The sequence below is a fragment of the Physeter macrocephalus genome, chromosome 7, assembly GCF_002837175.3.
Source record: "Physeter macrocephalus isolate SW-GA chromosome 7, ASM283717v5, whole genome shotgun sequence".
NCBI classification, from domain to species: Eukaryota; Metazoa; Chordata; class Mammalia; order Artiodactyla; family Physeteridae; genus Physeter; species Physeter macrocephalus.
Window position 1 is genome coordinate 37,141,684 of NC_041220.1, and position 19,135 is coordinate 37,160,818.

Genomic DNA, 19,135 nt, shown 5'->3' on the forward strand with positions numbered 1-19,135 from the left:
CTTTTTTCACTGTTGCGGCCTCTCCCGTTGCGGAGCACAGGCTCCGGACGCGCAGGCCCAGCGGCCATGGCTCACGGGCCCAGCCGCTCTGCGGCACGTGGGATCCTCCCGGACCGGGGCACGAACCCGTGTCCGCTGCATCGGAAGGCGGACTCTCAACCACTGCACCACCAGGGAAGCCCCACTATTCTTTTAAGAAGTTACATTTCTAGCATCAGAAGAAAGAAATAATATTGATCTTTAAGGTCGAGCAGGCTCTTCCATCTTTGAGGAGCTCTGCTTAATGTGTATGGCAGATGCACCCTGCACATTAGGGAGGGAGAAGACCCAAACTAACACAGAGAGAGAATTTTATGTTTAATTTTTTTCTTGTCCTGCCTTAAAACATAAATTTTATTTCATCAACTGGATAATAAATTTAACCTAGTTTGTGGAGCTTCCAGAGCAGAAGGTATTCTCCTAAGAAGTACCTGAAAGGGGCACAGATACTATTGGGAATATGAATAGTGTTTATATCAACTGTAGTGAGCCAGTCACTGTTCCTTTAAAGTAAACAGCTCTGAAGAGAACAGACTGATGATTATAGCTATGATAGTTCCAATATTAGTTCCCATTCCTGGTGTGGTAGGTTTTGTTGACAGGGTTGTGATGACCTGAGAAAAATCATTTTGTTGATGTGGAGTCAAGGTCCACTTTTCACAAGGCTGAAGTTTGGAATGCATTATGTGATTGAAATTTAAGTATGAGAAGGGACCTGTAAGATGAAATCTACCTTCTGAAATGTTAAAAGGAATAACTATTACATTTTTCTGTCAGCAGAATCAGATAGAAGAAGACAAGTCTAGTAATGAATTAAATTCAGAATCGTAGCTGTATTAGTCGGGGCCCTCCAGAGAAATAGAACCAATAGGATATGAAAGGTGATCTATTATGAGGAAATGGGTCATGAAGTTATAGAGGCTCAGGAGGCCCATGATCCACGAGCTGCAGACCCAGGAGGCCAGTGGTGTAGTTCAGTCCAAGCCTGAAGGCCTGAGAACCGGAGAAGCCAATAGTGTAAATGCCAGCCTGAGGGCAGGAATAGATGAGATGAGATGTCCCAGCTCAGCAGCAATGAGGCAGGAAAAAGGGGCAAATGTCTCCTTCTTCCACCTTTTTGTTTTATTCAGGCCCTTAACACATTGGATGATGCCCACCAGTTGGAGAGGGCAACTTACTTTACTGAGCCCACCAGCTCAAATACTAATCTCATCTAGAAACACCCTCACAGACAACAACCAGAAATAGTTTCACCAGCTACCTAGGCATTCCCTGATCCAGTCAAGTAGATACATAAAATTATCAACCACAGTAGCTAAGAGACAAATGAGCAAGACAGTTTGTTTTTTCTTAAGGGACAGAAGACCTTAGGGAGTAAAAAAAAATAACAGAATATAAATAATGGAGAGTAAGTTGAAAAACCTTTACTCAGTTAACAGAGGGTGTCAAAGTACAATAATAATAACCAAGACTAGAAGTAAGCAAAGAAAAATTGTACCAGGGAATCAGAAAATTATGTTCTGTTGTCTTGGACAGAAACAGTCTATGTCTGCAGTAACCAACTTGATCAGAGTCTTGGGAGGATACTGTTCACCCGTGTAGCTGTCAGTTTACAGATTACTGAGGGACTGGACATCCAGTGCTCTAGAGGAAATGGTGTATGTCTTCTTAATCAAGAAATGTCAATCTAATGACCACCTTGGAGTTTTGCTGCTGTGTCAATTGTTAATAGTACATCATAATGTTCTTTCCCTCATGGTTCAAGGGCAGAGTTCTCTGATGTCTTTCCCTGAAGACCAGCTTTTCAGGCTTCAGATCATGCAGGGTGACTTTTATAACGGAGCTTGAATCTGTTGGCAATAGAGCTGGATATGAGCCCCTTGTATTATTTAACCATATCAGTTTGCAATAGGTAGAATCTGACATTGGAAATGAAATTCCCAAACACATGGAAAGGCTTATCATTAACTTGGGAGGAGACAATTTGTGGGTCCTGGAGGGAGTTGGTCTTGTTCCAGTCAAGTCTAATTGGTAATACTTTAGGCCTTGAAATTTCAAGGATTTCTGAGAGCTTTGCTCATAATAATTTTAGGATTCCATTGATTATCTCTACTTTTCTTGATGATTTTGGATGAAAAAGACAGTGAAGTTTCTGAATAAAAGGTGAACATTTACAGAGTTAAATAATAGCAATGCCAGTGAAATATGTGCCTATGTCAATGGAGAGATTCCTGAATTTCTTGACTTCCACCACACCCCAGTGAGGAAAATAAAGTCAAGCAATTGTTATTATTATTATTAATATTATTAATAGAAGAAGGAGGAGGACTATTACCACTTTTAGGACCATAGTTCTCTGGTCAGGAAAGCCCTTGATTCACCCTAAGAAAAAGTAAATAATAACTGGAACACAATCATAGCTCATTGCTTGGGGCATTTGTATAAAATCCATTTGGGGATGTTCAAAGGGGCTTCAGGACTTTACCTCCTTTTTACTTCCTACTTTTCTATTTATGTAAGGATCCTGCCATTGGCAGCTAGGACATGTGTTAGAGATATCCTCAGCAGTAGCCTTATTAAAATCAGGCACCAATGTTCTTTTCTAACTGTTGACAATTTATCTCCGCCACTGTGTGCGATGTATAAAGCATGTCTGCTTAACTCTACTTGAAATCTTTCAGTTCCAGAGATCTCTTGAGTGCCAAAGTTATCCCCATGAACTATGCATCTTAATCTGTTCCACATTTTTTTCTCTGCATCGTTGGTTTGTCTCTGACCGTCCACAATAACCTCTGTAAGTCCCTTCAACATGCATCTTCCTTAAGTGTTTATAGGCACAATTACTTGGGTAAACCATGCTTGCTGATCTTAGTGGTCACCTGCTATGTTTAGTTTTATTTGTTCAGAGGGAGGATGCCCCTGATGGATGACAGTTGGTTTTTGGCCAAGTACCAGAGACATGAGATTGTACAAGCACCGCACAGAAATTCTAATGTTGCCTGCTGGATGTGAAACTTTGCCTCCTCAAGGCTGAGCATCTGCTTCCTTTGGGGTTTCTTAATCCGGAAGAAATCTGTTGGTCCCTAGGTCATATGGTCATGTGCAAAAATTAAATTTCAACTTACGTACATGTTTTGTTAGGGTCATGATAATGTGTTATGGTGAGATAAAATTATCTGGAATTAAAGGAATGGAGCTCCCGACACTGTAGGGCTTGCCCCCGCCCGCCAACGGCAGTGGGGCCCCAGCTTCCCAGTCCCCCTCGCTTCCCACGCTCTCCAGCAGGGGCCCAGCCCAGGCCTCCTCTCTCCCTCCCTTCCCCCTAATTCCCCTTCCGGACGCTGCCCTCAAGTTGAAGCCTCAGCCACCACAACAGACCTCGAGCCCCAGCAGCCGCCCCCACGCAACAGGCCGTGGCCCGCTGGCCTCCCAAGAGCAACAGCCATCCCAACGGCGGCCTCCTGGGAGTCCCTGGCCTCCACCTCGGCTGCCCCAGGGCCTCCCATGGCCGCTTCCCCCTGCCTGGGGCTTGCAGCCATTGCTGGGAGCGGGCTCCGCCGGAGCTGAGGGCATCTTGGCGCCGCAGCTACCGCCACCACAGCAGAAACATCAGGAGAGGCCAGGGCAGCGGCCATCGGCAGTGCTAGGGGACAAAGCACAAGAAAGGCACCCCACAGTCACTGGTGTTTGAGGGTGACAGCAATTCCAGAATGCTGCATTTCCTTACAATTGTTGTGGGCTCCACTTGTGATGTAAAGGTGAAGAATGGTACCACCTGTGAAGGTATCTTCAAGATGCTGAGCCCAAAGTTCGAACTGGCAGTAGACACCGTGCACCAGAAAGCATCGGAGCCAGCAGGTGGCCCTTGTCAGGAAGACATTGTGGACACCATGGTGTTTAAGTCAAGTGATGTTGTGCTTGTCCACTTCCAAAATGTTGACTTCAATTATGCTACTAAAGTTCACTGATTCAGCCATTGCCATGAACTCTAAAGTGAGTGGGCAGCACAAAGAGAAGATGCTTCAGTGCTGGGAGGGGGGGCGACAGCAACAGCGATTACTATGACCTGGAGTCTGACATGTCCAATGGATGGGACCCCAATGAAATGTTCAAGGTCAATGAAGAGAACTACAGTGTAAAGACCGCCTATGACAGTAGTCTCTCTTCTTGTCCCTTAGAGAAGGACAACTCAGAAGAATTTCATCAGTGGGAGCTGTGTGCAGCCCAGTTGACTTGAGAGACTGAATCGAGCCCCCAGTACTGCCTGCGGATCGCCATGGAGAACAATGAAGGGTGCACCGAGGAGGAGAACAGTGCAGTTCAGCAATGGGGTTCAGGACAAGAGAGCCCCAGCTTGGCATCTAGAGAGGGAAAGTATATCCCTCTACCCCATCGAGTTCAGGAATGTCCCAGGGGAGGAGTTGGATGCAGTAGTTCTCGTGCGGGCAGGCCTGGCCTTAGCTCTTTGCCACCTCTTGGCCTTCACCATCTTGACAATAGCAGCCCTAGCCCAAGTTCTGAGACACGCAGTATCAATGGAAGCCCTTCCCGCATGTCCCCTAAGGCACACTGGCCTCTGAGAGGTACCAAGACTCTGTCTTCCCCCAGCAACAGGCCTTCTGGAGAAGCTTCTGTTCCACCTGCTCCTGCAGTGGGCCGGATGTACCCACTGAGCTCTCCCAAGTCAGCTGCCCCTGCCCCAGTCCCAGCTTCCTGTCCTGAGCCTCCCATCTGCTCAGCAGTACCGACCTCTTCAGCTTCCATCCCCGTGATGTCCTCAGTTGGGGATCCTGGAGTAGGCTCCATTTCCCCAGCTTCTCCAAAGATCTCACTGGCCCCCACAGATGTAAAAGAACTCCTGGCCAAGTAACCTGAGAGAACGCTGCAGTTCCCGGAGCTGTCGTGGATAGCTGGGAAAGTCCCTGGCCTTCAGAACAAAGAGAAATGCTTTCAACTAGAAGAACTGAGAAAGTTTGGGGCCCAGTTTAAGTTTCAGCCCAGTAGCTCCCCTGAGACCAGCCTGGATCCTTTCCCTTGCCAGATCCTAAAGAAGGAGGCCAAAGGGAAGGAGAAGGAGGTCTTTTGGCTTCAGACTCCATGGGGGCTGTTTCTTCCTTTTAGAATCCGTATCGCTTAAGGAGGACGAACTACCCCTGCCACCAGCAGGAGGCACCGAGGGGCGGGTTCAGCCCCCACTGCCTTGTCCAAGCCAAAGAGATGACAAGGATGAGGGCCCTATTGCTGAACAAGTGAAGAAGTCAACACTGAACCCTAAGGCCAAGGAGTTCAATCCCACTAAGCCCCTGCTGTCTGTTAATAAATCAACCAGTACTCCAACTTCTTCTGGGCCCCGGACTCATTCAACTCCCTCCATCCCAGTGCTGACAGAAGGCCAGAGTGGGCTATAAAGCCGCCAGTACATTTCCTACATACCTCAGATACACATGGGACCAGCTGTTCAGACACCTCACCAACTCAATGCCTGGACAGCAGGACAAGTACCAGGGAGCAAAAGGCTCCCTGCCCTCCCAGCACTCGGGCAAACACCAGCCAGCTTTAGCCCCTCTGATGATGCAGGCCACCACCACTGCTTCTGCCCCGCCTCTGGTGGCTGCCACACCTTATTCTTCCTACATCCCCTACAACCCACAGCAGTTCCCAGGCCAGCCCACCATGAGGCAGCCCACGGCCCCTTACCCCTCACAGCCAGTGTTTGCCCCCATGTTTCAAAGCAACCCCCGCATGCTGATGTCAGGGAGCCATTCCCAGGCCATTGTATCACCCTTCACCCCTCAGTACACTTCTGCAGAGCAGCCCACTCCCCAAGCCCTTTATGCCACTGTTCACCAGTCCTATCTGCACCATGCCATGAAGCTCCATGCGTACCAGCTGCAACCAGCCACCATGCCTATTGGGAGCCAACTGCAGTCCCAGCATGTGGACCCCGGTCCCATCCAGCACCAGGTGGGGCAGGCCCCACACCTGGGCAGTGTACAGCCATAGCAGAACCTGTACCACCCAGGGATCCTGACGGGTACACCGCCTTCTCTGCCACCGGGACCTTCTGCCCAGTCCCGTCAGAGCAGCTTCCCCCAACCAGCCACTGTGTATTCCATCCATGCCCACCAGCAGCTGCCCCATGGTGTCACCGATATGGCCCATGTTACCCACGCCCATGTCCAAACTGGAATCATAGCAGTCCAGCCTCCTCACCCTGGGACTTCCCACCTGCCCCAGATAATGCTGCTGCACCCACCCCAGAGCCATGGGGGCTTCCCTCAAGGTGCAATGCCCCAGAGTGGGGTGCCTGCATTCTCAGCTTCCATACCCTCACCCTACCCCTACATCGGACACCCCCAAGGTGAGCAGCCGGGCCAGGCGCCTGGATTTCTGGGAGGAGCTGATGATAGGATTCATGAGTTCTCATTAGCTGGAGGAATTTGGCTGATGCACTTCAGGTAGGGCAGGATGCACGGGCTCTGGGTGGGGAGTGAGGGGTCTTGGAGGCAGGGCTGTTGCACAGGGCGCCTGCCGACCTGCACCTGTCTGTGATGTAGGGTGAGCAGAAGCCACAGTCGTTGCCACCAGGGGCTTGCTCCTGGCTCTGTTCTTTGCTTCCTTCCATCCTCCTTCAGTTGTGATCCAGCAGCCCCCCTCCCCACTGCCTCCTCAGCTCTCAGTGAACCCAAATGTCTCCTGACTTAGCCAAGGTAAGGTCAGCGCAGCAGACAGCATCAGGCTGGGATGTGGGGGGCTGAGCCGGGCACATGAGGAAGAGCTCTGGTTCACTGGGAAACGGCGATTGATCTGTGCTTCTTATAGCGCCATGAGACACCTTGAGGAGGCCGGTCCTATCGACACTCCCCCCACACCCCGCACTGGACGGCATTGGATGAAGGGACAGCTGCTTGGGTTCTAATGTGCCTGCTCTCTTCTTTTTCTCCTCCAACCAGTTCAATCTCATCCCTCCCAGAAGCTCCCCTTCCACCCACCCAGGGAACTGAAGATTGTCCTGGCTGTGACCTGAGACCTCCATGAGTCGAGAGAAGAGTGATCTATGTCTCTTCCCCCAGCAGCTCAGAGCAGTCCCAGCCCTCCAGCTCCTTAGCTTCCTTCCCCCCACTGGGGAGGTGGGGAGCTGTGGAATTCCTGCCAAGCACCTTGAATAAGAAGGGCCTCAAAGTGGGCAGGGCCAGGGTCCAGCAGGGGTGGGGGGTTTCTGCTCTGCCTCTGCCTATCCCCATCCCATCTTGCTCTCCCATCCTCTCATCTATCCCCCCACTGGAGATGGAAGATCTTTTATTTTCTATTATTTATAACCGCCAAGCACCTTGAATGGGAAGGGCCTCAAAGTGGGCAGGGCCGGGGTCCAGCGGGGGTGGGGGGTTCCTGCTCTGCCCCTGCCCATCCTCACCCCATCTTGCCCTTCCATCCTCTCATCTATCCTCCCCGCTGGAGACGAAGATCTTTTATTTTCTATTATTTATAACCTCAGACTTGGGCCCCCTGTTCTTTCTTCCCCATTTACTTGAGTGATCTGTATGAGAGACACAGGTGACCCACCAGGATGGTTGGACAAGGACTTTTACTTTTTATTACATAAAAATATTTTTTAAAATTAAAAAATATATAAAATTTTAAACTAATGTGAGATGCCCTCATGGGCTGTGGAGGGAAATGGGCATCTGGGAAGGGTCAAAGCAGAACCTGGTGTACAACACATTCATGGTCTCATGTGTGACATCCCCACAGATGCTCAAGAGTAATCCTATGAGAGATTTTAAGTGATGATAAAAATGCTGCCTTACCAGGTGAATTCAGAGACCAGGAAAATATTGGTGTCACCTCATTTGCACTCATAGCTGGCAAGGATTACATAAATGATTATCGACTTGAATACATTTCCTCCTTTTACTTTCAAGTCTCCAAGAAAAACCTTTGGTCGACTCGGTACATTATTTATCAGTAATTAAAGTTTAATATTTACAGTGTCTCCCCAAACTTGCGTTCTTTTAAAAATGTGACATAATTGTGGTTCTGCACTGTTCCATTTTCTAAGGGGTAGCTAATAAGTTTATAGTTCCTTCAGTTTAACAGGAAACAAATTAGAAAGTGGGCCATACTTCTTGAATTTTTTCCTATAATTGGTTCTTATAATGAATTTTGAATTGTCCTTTTCCTGGCAGAATTCACTTGGGTTTCCAAGGTATTTTCAAACCCAGCTTATGGGACTTCAGCATGAGGATCCCTATAAAGCCATCAAGTATGAGGGGAATGCTCAGCTAATGACTAATGTACATTCATGGGAGAGCTCTTTTCCTACTGAGGAGGAAAGCAGTTATCTCTTGGCCTTGGTTTTAGTCATCTTCATTGCTATAACAACCCAAATTGTTTCTACTCAATAACAGTTTCCAAAGGCAAGAGAGAAAATGTGTTGCCAAGGAGACCGCTGACATGCAGAAGAAGGAGGGGTTTACAGCATCTGTGACCATGCAGCTACGGTTTCTCATGCCTCTAGCTCTCGGCCCACAGGGACTCGCAAAAGCCTCTCCATGAGACTGCAGTGACACAAAGATACTGGTAGATCCCTCACGGTCCTCAGATCATATTTCATGCTAATTCATCTCAATCCAGGAGATTTGATATGTACCTTGAATAACTTCCTTGATGGCAAACCCAGAAGGAACAAACAGAGAGCTCAGTTTTACAATTGTACTTCATATGTGGGAGATCATTTAATCACAGCCATAATGTAGTTGAGAATGTGGAAGCAATAGGGTGGTGGAAACTGGACTTAGCTAAGAACCTGAAGAGATGTATACTTGGTGTCACTGTACCCTGAAAAATCATGGTGGTCTTCCATATTCATCAAACCTCTTTTAAACAGAGCTCAAAGCTATAAGTACTGATGTCTTCTCCTTTTTAAAAAATAATTGCACTTTAAATATCACTTAATTAACTTATCTTTTATTATTTCCATAATAAGGAAACCTAAAATTCTTAACAGCAATTGAAAACAGCAATGTTCTACCCACTAGCAAAGTCAAATTACACTGCAAAGGGAAAATTTGCCCAGGGTCTGCTCACCAGGTGAGAAATGTGAGGAAGAGCTAAAGAGAAGGTCTCTCAGGGGTGGAGAAGTTCAGGTGGAATGTTTACCTGAGGTGGCCACAAGTAGCAAATCTAAAAATCACAATCTTGAAGAGAAACTAAAGATCACAGTCAGATAAGTTGTTCCAAGTTTTCAGACTAATGACAAAGGCAAAGCAAAAGAGGGAGACATTCACTGACAACAAGGATATCTACAGCGTACAATGCTGAACTGAAACTGTGAGCAAGGAACAGCGATTGAGGAGCACACCCACATGTGTCTGGTTGTATTACACAGGCCAGGAGCGTGGCTGGCAGCCCTGTGCACTGTCAGACAGGAATGAACAGTGAGCTGCTCTAACGGTTAGCTTAAGTCATAGAGGAGTTCTTTCTTTTTATCATTTTTAGTAAATTTATCTGTGAAAGAAATATCAATATACGGTAGGCAATAGGGTTCTGATTTGCTCAAAGGCATATCAAACACCAAAGTCAATTAAAATTTGAGAACTCTGTGATGAACCTATTCAGAGTAGAAAAAATGTCCTTCAGTAATTGATACATTTTGCCGAGCCAGGTGTACCCCTCTTTATGTTATTTCAGGAGTAACATGAGTGTTTACCTCAATAAACTCATTCAGTGTGTTCATAGTAAATTTAAGGAACACTTTATAATTGTAAAAAATTTTCTCTGACTGAGTTCAGTTTTACATTACACCAATATGTAGCATTACTGTATATATTCAATAGAAATGTTTCTACCAAAATCCAAAATTTATTAGACTTTCATTAACTTCAAAGCCACTCATGGTATACCCTACTTCCTGCAAGCTTTGGGTGTTAGAGGATCACTGTGCATTATTTGCTGTAAGAGGGACACTGAAGTGCCTTCTGTACTGGTTCTGTACCAGCTCACAAATACAGTCTGGCTAAAAATTCTGTAATTACTAACTCTATGTGTCAACAAGTATGCCAAAGGCATTAGAATGAATCCTCTTTAAGGACCACTTTCTATGCTTATTAAACCTGGCAAAGTGCTAAACCAACAGAAAAATACAGACACATGACTAGAATTTGAAAAAATAATTCAGTGAATAAACAAATGAATGACGAGTATGCATTCAAAAAATACTTATGGGTTGCCTGACTGGTATACTCTAACTGTACCTTAGAAGTTGGGATTATGTTTGACATATATGTAAAACTTGTGACCAATCTCTTCTAACACAAGGACTGAGGTCACTGTTTGAGTGTTTCAACTCAATCAGCAAACCACTATAGGAAGCCCAATGTTCTTCAGTTAAATGCACCCTCAAGATACTGGAACAGGCTGAGGTGTACTCAATATGAAAAACTGCATATATTTAATCTGAAAATTATATAACAAAGCTATAAATTCTGAAAAGTCCCAGTTATCATTTAAAGTACTAGCACTCATTTACTCACGCATGGCCAATGTAGCACAGGTGGACAAGGGCAGCTTATCCTCCTCTCCCGGAGGCATGATTGCACCCTCTGTAGAGGCTGTCTGCTCACCAGGGGTGACTTCATCTTTTAGCCTGAAAGAAACAGGGCTCCCAGAAGTACCCCTGTGTCTTGACTTCATAACCACCACCACTGCCTTTTTCATGCTATGACCATCCTGTTGCTTCTCTCCCCAGCTCCTCTCCAGGCAGCCAGTGTTCTTCCCAATCAAGCCTTGAGGACCAAAACTGACCAGTACTACTTCCATGATTCCCCAACGATCCTTCCCTCCATATCCAGATTCGCAGGTTTTGTGCCGCATCTGGACAAAAAAAAGAAGGGATTGCAATAGTTATAAAGAGGGTCTTTTTAAAAAATTAAAGGGAAACAAAATGTGACATAGATTCTTGTTGGCTCATTAACAGCAACTTGGAAGTGATCCTATCCACAAGCAGAGCTGTGATGGCCTCTCTTTCAGACCTGAGATGTTAGGTCTACAAGCTCTTCATTTTATAGTTTTTATCACACTTTTATCACACACTTTTTAGCTTTTTAGCTTTTTAGCTTATCTTCAGCTTTGCGTTCTATATTGAATATTTTTTACCTGGAAAACTTTAATTTGTCATATAATACCCAAGTCAAACATCATTTACTCATTCTTAAGTAAAGTTAGTTGATCCATCCCCAGTGCTTCCTCAGCTCTTAATATGTATTTCCATAACATGTGTTAACATGTGCCTCCATGACATGTGTTAGCATGTACTTCCATAACATGTATTAATAAGCTTATGCACATGTGTTAACATGCACCTCCATGCTGTGTGTCAGCATGTGCCTCCATAACATATGCTAACATGTACTTCCATGACTGTGTTAGCCTCTACCCCATAATGCACTTTAATGTGTGCCTCTGTAACATGTGTTAATATGTACCTCCATAACACATGCTACCACGTACCTCTATAGTGTATTAACACATACTTCCATAACGTGTTAACATGTACCTCCATCATATGCTAATGTGTACTCCTATGGTGTGTTAGCATGAGCCTCCATAACATGCATTAATAAGTACCTTTGTAATGTGTGTTAATATGTATACTTATATGTTTTAGTCCTTTTGGGCTGCTATAACAAAAATCCCATAGACTGGGCGGTTTATAAACACCAGAAACTTATTTCTCACAATCTGGTTGCTGGGAAGTCCAAGATCACGGTGCCAGAAGATTTGGTGTCTGGCAAGGGCTGACTTCCTGGGTTATAGGTGTCCGTCTTTTTGGCTGTATCCTCACATGCTGGAAAGGGTGAGGAAGCTCTTTGGGGTTTCTTTTATAAGGGCACTCATCCCATTAATGAGGGTTCCACCATCATGACCCAAGCACCTCCCAAAGGGTTGGGTTTCAACATATGAATTGGGAGGGGGACACATACTTTCAGGGTATAGTTCTGCATGACATGTGTTAGCATGTACCACTAGAAAGTGTTAATATACATCTCAATAATATGTATTAATATGTATTCTTGCATCTAGATAGGTGTACATTATTTAGTTCTTATAGACTGGCTGGTGGTTTCACTCTAACTGTACTTTATATCACTAAGAGAAAAGCTCCTATTTACCTTAAGCCATCAAGTCATACTACCTTAACTAATGCATGTCTCTTCCATGCATTAGTTGAGTAGCTAATATGCTTACAAACAAGACATGTAAGCCTTCATAAAGTTTACATTGTGGAGGATAGAAGTCGAATATATAAGTAGAGAAACAAATAAACTAGTGGTGATAAGTCCTACAAAGGAAGCATACAAACTGTGACATAGCAATTACAGTGGAACCTAACTTAGATGGGGCAGTCAGGGGAGGCTTGAGGAGGAACATTTGGGCAGAGATCTGAAGGTCCAGAACGGGCTAGTTACTTCCTTCCTTTGTTTAAACTGCCCTGTATCAGCCACCACTGGCACAGTGTCTGGAACATAGTGGGTGTTCATAGATAAATCAAAGAAAACTTAGAACATTGACCTCATGTAAAAAATATCTTTGTGTAGTAAATGAATGAGTGCATAAATGATTTGTAAAATCTGTATTTGGTGAAAGCTCCCTTCAACTTAAAGTAATTACATGTAAATTGATCTAAATTAAACTTAGGTTAACATGCTATACTTTATTTTATTCAAATTTTTATTTAATTAGGTAATTAACTGTTCTGATCATTTCACAACACTCTTATAGAATGCTGATTACAGTTCATAAATGAGCATTGTACTATGAATATTTAATATTTTGCTCATTACAAAGGGAATTCCACATTTTCTAAAATAATTTACAGTTACAAATTTCTTTCAATCATTTTTCTCTCATGAATTACTGCTATGTTTGGATACTATATCTTTACAATCTTTTCTTTAACATTCACATCACTTAAAATCTCTCACATATAAAATGCTAGTCATTTCTCAATTTTAAGCCACTTATTCCTGAAGGGATGCCCCTGCAACTGGTAAATTCCATTTCCTTTTGGATCTCAAAAGATAAGTAAGAATAGCAATACCTATGTTCTTCTGACAAGTCAAATATGACCTGAAAATTGAATTCCTAATTAATATGTGCTGTTTAGACAATTACCATTATATAAATGATCATTTGCATTATACCTGTGTTCAGAATTCATGATAAAAAATGTCAAATTTTGGTCTTGTCTTGAAAAGTTTATCTAGCAAGAAGAAGCAGAGGACATAAATAAATACAGAAAACAAACATACTTCTTACTCAAGCTTGAAATTAAGAATAATATCCTCTCCTTGAATTGATCCTTTTTATCATTATGTAGTGCCCTTCTTTATCTTTCTTTATAGTCTTTGTTCTCAAGTCTATTTCATCTGATACGAGTATTGCGAGCCCCACTTTCTTGTCATGAAATGAAGAATAAAATGAGCTGCTTGTTCTCCAACTCTTTGAAGGGTTAGCCTTCCCACATTTTTTTCAATATGGACCACACAGATTAATCCTGGTCAAAAAAATTAACCAGCAATAGTATCAATTGTCAGATCTGAGGGTAAGTTTCTTAGCGATAGCACTGGTCTTCTGAAGAAGCCACAGAGTGGCTGGTAGGAGCAGAGAGGAGTCAACATTACAAACTGACCTTAAATATTTCTAACACTGTCCACCCAAGTGGACGAAACATAGTGATCAAATGTGTAAAAACCAAGAAACCTGGAAATAAAATGTTTTGGCTTTTGTATGGCCAAAGTAACAGACAGACTAAGAAAAAAAATAGAAAGAGCAAACTCCAATTTAGTCAGTATACTATAAGGACTCACGTATACTCTGCCTTTCTTCTAATCATTTTTTTTTTACACATTTATGTTTGAGCATAGAATGTGAGTATATTTGCTGGAAGAAGATTTATTGTTTTTTAGCCAAAAGGTCTGGAAACAGAAATGTGGAAGGAATTTGGAAGGAATTGGTAGGAATTTGGGAGTAAGTGAAAGCTAGAAGAAATAGCCAAGGAAAATATCAGACAGAAGTTCTGTGTGTACCATTATTTTTAAAAGCAATTTGCATACTTGAACCATAAATTCTGTTGAAAGCAACTGCGTCAACAGTTATTAAAATCAATCTGGACCTTGAGTAAAAAGTACATTTTCTTGAAAACCAAAACCTCAATTTCCTTATTTACTTACTGTTTTTAATACTGTCAGCTATAGTGAGGTAAGAGAACACTTTATTCTGCATATCTTTTGTTTAATGAAGATATTTATCATCATATCAGGTTTTTCTTTTATTTCTTTGGATCTAGAGAAAGTTTTGGATATTCAAATGGTGATGACTTTGAAAACTTTTTTCTTATAAAGAGAATATTAAATCTTTGGGGCTTATTATGAAATTTTCTCCTATGAATGCAATATAGCATGTGTAGCAAATGGAATGTCACATTTGAGAAGGTTTTGAAATTTATTGCTGTCAGGGAGTTGGTTTAGAAGTTAGGTTTTGTAATAAAAATGATAAGACAAAGCTTAAAAAAGCCTAAACTGCCCATTAAGTTTTTAATGAAATGCAAGTATAGTGTGCTCATTGTGTGTATAAAGATGATTCTTTTAGAGAATTGTGTATGCTTCATGAATATTTGGCTTTTCTCCATTATTCATCTTCCTACCTAACTGAAATCATGCTCACATAGCAATTTTTTTGTTACTTGTCGAATTTGTCTTCTTGGTAAATTCTTTTTGTTAAGAATCTCTGTTCTTAGAGAAACATGTAAGAGCATTGGTAAGATACAATATTTCACCTTTCATTTTAATTCAGCCAGCAGCTTGAAATTTCTCCCAAAACAATTGAAATGCAGTCTTTCCAGCCCTCCTCAGGTTAGAAATGCTCAGTGCCAGTGTTTCGATAGCCCTCAGTCAGGCCTGGCAAATAGCTTGACTGTCTTCCCTGATCTTCCTTACAGTTGGGTGGGCTGTGTGACTGCACTGTAGCCCATGGAACAAGAACAGAAGTGATTGGTGCCTCTTTCACACCTGGCCTATGAAACCTCCTAAGTGTGACCCTCCACACTTTTTCCCCTCTGCAGAGACTTTGGAGGCCAAATGAAGATCATGGAGCACAAAATGGAAGGAGACTGAATCGTAACACCTACTTTGAACTTCACGAATGGAGAAATAATCTTGTAGTGGATTGATGGATAAGATTTGAGGGTTTGCCTGTTACTGCAGTTAGTAGTACCTTAACTAATACATACATGTTTATACAGAAATTTTACACAATTGTGACTTGAAAGGAGCAGGAGGCCGTAGATAGAGATGGACAAAAGATAAATCATAGAAAAAAAGTTAGAAAAAACAGTGAATGTATAGATGAATAAATAAATGAATACTAGATACTATTATTATTAAAATACATATACTATTTACTTTCAGGTCTCCAAAGCCAACTTTTGATCCCTGGATTAAAGCATGAGGAGACACCAAACCGCTGGGTGTCTCACCTTCTGCCTTGGTGAGAGCTGTGGGCAGGAGGGCTGCACCAGGGGAGGAGAGGAGGAAGCTCTCAAGACACACAAACTCCAAGACCTGGAGGAACTTGGCAGGAAAGAGACACTGGATTAGTAAGTGTTTAACACTGTTATTGGAGTTCTCATCTCACCAACAGAGAGAATGTAACGTTGAATATTTTGACCACATATCCAATAAAGTAGGGAAAAAACATTTTAATAGCTGTAGCTCTTGATTACTACTTTAATTTAACAGAAGATGATTCTCCCACCTTACTATTCATATAAATGTTGTATGATAAAAATAATCAAGTGTTTTATGGTCAAATAGCTGTGGAAAAAGTTGACAATATTCAGTTTCCCGAATTTATCTGATCGTAGACCTCTTTGATTGTGGAGAACCTCACAGTGTACAGGTAATAGGAGAAAAAAAAAGCAAAGAACATGAAAGCACATGAGGGAAAGGTGCAGGCACATGCCATCCTGGTTTTGCCAGTAAGTTGATACTTTTTTTTTTTTGCGGTACGCAGGCCTCTCACTGTTGTGGCCTCTCCCGTTGCGGAGCACAGGCTCCGGACGCGCAGGCTCAGCGGCCATGGCTCACGGGCCCAGCCACTCCGTGGCATGTGGGATCTTCCCGGACCGGGGCACGAACCCATGTCCCCTGCATCGGCAGGCGAACTCTCAACCACTGCGCCACCAGGGAAGCCCAGATACTTTTAATATTATTTCTACTATAGACTGTATGGAATTTCACCCAACTTTGTTTATTATTCTGGTGTTCTCTGATTTTGTATTACAAGATAGCTAGTCATTCCAGTCAAAAGGCTCTTCTTTTCATTGGGACCTTAATTCCAAACCGTGTTTCAATATTTCCAGGATGAGTTAGAGAAGAAACTACAATAACCAAAGTGCCTCATATAAATGTAATTGGTTAATTGAAGCAAGTATATTGATCCATGTATAGCGTTCCATAGCTCTGCCCTCAGCGTTTTGGGCCCTAGTACCCAAGATGACTTTTATAACCATAATAACCAGCTTTGTAGCTATTTCTTTGGCATCAGCTTCTTCTCTTCCATGTCTATCCTAATATATGTCACTGTATAAATTATTATTTGATTGACATTTGGGCTGCTTACAGAACAATCCAAATTGGATACCAACAGTCTGGGAAATGACCTTGGGCAACAGAGAAGAGCTAAAAAAGCAATTTCCTTGGTCTCCTGCTGCAGCAGTGGAGAATCTGTTGCTGTCTCATGCCAGAAACAAATTTGAGAAATGAAGGGGCTGCGGAAGCATAACCTTTTAAGTTAATATCCTTGACTTTTAATACTCCCATCCAATGACTGGAGGGCTCTGCAGGCACGAAAACAGCATCAACATTTCTCCTTAAAATATAGGTGGGGTGGAGAAATCGACTGCAGAAAACAAATACAACAAAGGCTATTTGGTTGACAGGACACCACTCCATGGTAATCATACCAGAATTCTTCAAAGAAGACAGCAGTATGTCCATTTTAATGTATACATAGTCCTTAAGTTGAAAAATAAAGCAAATCTCTTCTTTGGCTGACTTCCTTACCTTGTGAAAGAAAAAGTAAAATAAATACTGTACCTACAGAGTCTGCCTGAGGAAATATATTTATATTATTTTGGCCTTATTTCTGAGTTTTTCAAGTAGAATTATTCTTTCCCCCATGTAGCATTTTTTTGAAGTGGCACTCTCCTGTTTAAATAGTTGTTTTTCTTGGCCTCTGTGACCTGAAATTGTATTGTTTGGGTGTAGTTCACTTTAAAATGCTCTGTTGAGTAAGGAATAGAAAAGCATGAACACAGGGATATAACACAGCCATTATTTTGTAATAACTTTAAATAAAGTATAATCTAGAAAAATATTGATTGAACCACAAAAAAGAGAAAAGCATGAAAAAACAAGGAGCATTATGCACAGACTTGTCTGCACTGTTTCATTCTGATAGATTCTGTCATCTTTATTTATATCCAGTTTTTGAATGCTGCAGAACAATGGCAGTTCACATATGAAAATTTTTCACAGTCAGAATCTCTTTTTAAAATTTATTTTTAAATTTATTTGTTATTTTTTTTAACTGAAGTGTAGTTGATTTATAATACTATATTAGTTTCAGGTGTACAACATAGTGACTCAATATTTTTATAGATTATAAATAACTTCCATTTGAAGTTATTACAAAATAATAGCTGTATTTCCCTGTGCTGTACAATAGATCCTTGTTGCTTATCTATTTTATACATAGTAGTTTGTATTGGGTTGACCAAAAATTTCGTTCAGGGCTTTCCATGAAATGTTAAAACCAGTATCTCTTAATCCCATATTCCTGTTTTGCCCCTCCCCCTTCCTTCTCTCCACAGGTATCCACTAGTTTGTTGAGTCTGTTTCATTTTATATACATTCCTGTGTTTTATTTTTTAGATTCTCTTAATATTACTGTTTGAAATGGGGTCTTTTAATGACCGTGGAACATTGGGTTTGATGTCCCCATTACCAGCAGAGAACCCCACTTCATATAGCATCAGAGATCCAGCCCTTCCAAGGAATTTTTCTTCAGGGACAGATTCATGGCTTTAGTTACCTTGGTTCATAACTACCAGATGTAAAAAAATGTCACTAGATAAACTTTATTATTTACATATTACAAATAAGAAAACACATGCAGAAAGTTAGGTTTTAAATTCAGATCTCTAGCTCCAAATCCATGTTCATTGCCATCAAAATACCTCATATAAATGAAAATGGTTAACTGCCACAGCCAAATTCATCCATATGCAATCTACACAGCTCTGCCCTCAGCATTTTTGGCCCTATGTGCCCAAGATGACTTTTAGGATGAAGAGCAGAGTTGCTATCCTTGTACTGATTTTTACTCTCTCCTACTTTGATGATATCACTGTCCTTTTGAAACGATCCTGCTTGAATCATCTGTTACTTCAAGTCACCTCTGCCTTGATGATTTCTCAAGTATCTGCATGCTACTTTTGTGAAACTTGTAGATTCTAAAGACCTTCGCTCCTTCCTTTCCCCCTCTGTCTCTCTTCATCTCGTCTTTCTTTCTTTCCTTCCTTTTCAGCTACCAGACTTTCTTGGAGAAAAAAAATATATATTGGACTGAGCCTCCATTTCCCTCAGAAGATAAAGATTTCCACTCTTTATAGTTCTTATAAAAATTGTCTCACCCTCATCTATCTTTCTTTGTTTTAGTCAGATTTTTTGACTTTTTGTAGTTGTGAACCTGTACTGTTTTCTATTTGTTTCTGTGTCATCTCTTTTCTACATTTTAAATAAATACAAAAGAAAATCCTTTTTTCTTTCTGACCAGAGAGATTGCATGATACCCTCTGAAGTTAACTGAAGAACCAGAGACCTAGTGCACTGATGAGTTAGAATTTCTGAATTTAGACCAGTTGCTCCTATAATTGAGCTGTGCAGATTCACCTTCTTCCAGGGTTTTGCTCTGTCCTCAACAAACATGAGTACAATTACGATCATTGCTGCAGAGGGTGACCCGTGGCAAAAGC

The 19,135-nt window shown here is 42.3% G+C and overlaps 1 pseudogene; it reads left to right on the forward strand.

Moving 5' to 3' along the window:
- The first annotated feature begins 972 nt into the window (after positions 1–972).
- Positions 973–7,066, forward strand: LOC102987243 (ataxin-2-like protein; annotated as a pseudogene).
- Positions 7,067–19,135: the final 12,069 nt, after the last annotated feature.